Below are 1,647 nucleotides of genomic sequence, written 5' to 3'. Positions count from 1 at the left end.
GGGCAACAGTCTCTTCGAGTGGAAGAAGAGCGAACCGGTGTGGATGAGCGAGTACGAGCCGCCTATTCAGTTCTGATTGGGCACACTGTGTGCCTTCTCAGCTGCTGTTTTTGAAGCTAAAAACGATTAAAATTTCAAAGTTAGGTTGAGTGTTTGGCTCTAAATTTAGGCCCAGTTGAAGGTGTAATAATGAAACCGAAAGACAGCTGTGAAGCCTTTAATTGTAGTTTGTGAAAATGCATTCCATCATCATCATCAGCTGATATTACATCAAGTAAAAAGGAAATGGGGTTCTCTCTACAAATAAAATTAGGAAAAGGCATAAAAGGAATAATAAATAATAAGGAATAAGAAGGTTGAAGATTGACGATTGTTGTGTATTATATAAGGAGAAAGAAATTGAAGAAGAGTAAGAGGAGGAAATGAAAAAGTCTAAGACGACTGCTGCAGAATCGGGTAGTAGTTCGACAGTGAAAGGAGAGGGGAGCACTGCAGAGTGGAATGAAAAAGTGACATTTAGCGATTTGAAAAACAGACAGGCAGAGACACACAAGTACGCAACTTACCTTTTTACTGGTAGCCAGATCCATTTGGCGAATGTCCAGCAGAGTCCATGCGGCTGTACTTTCCGCTGAGCAGAGTAGAAAGGAGTGAATGTGATGGTTTTAGAAAAATGTGAAGGAGGAGATTGAAGGTGAAGGCGGCAAGTGAAGACAAAGTAGGCGAAGCAGTCAGAATTTGTACAGGAGGACTGTTCAGAAGTTCAGAAGAGATTTGGGACGGTGAGAGTGGTGAGAAAGAGAGAGAGGCAGACCGAAGAAGAGAAGGGAGATCACAAAAAGTTTGGCGAGTTAGAGATTTAGAGTGGGAGTGGCAATGGATGTGGTAATGGGGGCGAATCTGTTTAGAAAGGACTGCTGCAAAGGTTAATCTTCTCAAATGATCCAAAAAAGTTCTCGTCGCTAGTGAGAGAAATTGAAAGGAGGGGAGGCACTCGTGCGATAATAAGGGGGGAGTGTGTGAAGAGGACTGCGAAATCATGGGCGGCGATCAGAGAGAGAGAGAGAGAGTTTTTGTTGCGGTTCTTCTTCTCCTCATCACTATTCTCCGTCCTACTTCTCCTTCCGCAGAAGCCTCTCAGAGAGACGCCCAAGTCCCCTACCAGAGGCTTCTCTTATCCGATTACCGCCCTTGACCGCTTTGCTCCTCACATATCGAGCTGCTGCGGTGATGCCACTGGTCCAACAACATCCTAGCCGAGCACGTTGATCTTGCTCTTTTCGGTAGTTACCTTTGACCGAACCGATGGCACAACCAAACTCTAGCACTTCTCGATTACGCAGTTCGAGATCAGCGGACGGAACAGCACCAGTAGCAGCAATGTGATTATGGATGTTCAATTGAACTAAACTTCCGTCTTGAAAGTTGTNTTCACCAACCTTCGACTCTGCTCCTCTGCCTTGATGGTGGCCCCGACGGTGAAGACCTCTTCGGGGTTGATTCCTGTGAGGTGCTTTTTTCCGTGGAATAACCTTTTCACCATCTGCTGAACCTTTGGAATGCGAGATGATCCACCGGCGATAATGATCGCATCAATGGCTTTCTTCTTCAGGCCCGCCTCATTGAGCACCTTCTTCACGGGATTCA

This window comes from Rhagoletis zephyria, unplaced genomic scaffold (assembly GCF_001687245.7).
Source record: "Rhagoletis zephyria isolate East Lansing unplaced genomic scaffold, Rhagoletis_zephyria_1.1 Rzeph_scaffold_19535, whole genome shotgun sequence".
In the NCBI taxonomy this organism is placed as follows: Eukaryota; Metazoa; Arthropoda; class Insecta; order Diptera; family Tephritidae; genus Rhagoletis; species Rhagoletis zephyria.
The sequence above is the reverse complement of the archived record's forward strand: the minus strand, read 5'-3'. Positions refer to the sequence as shown.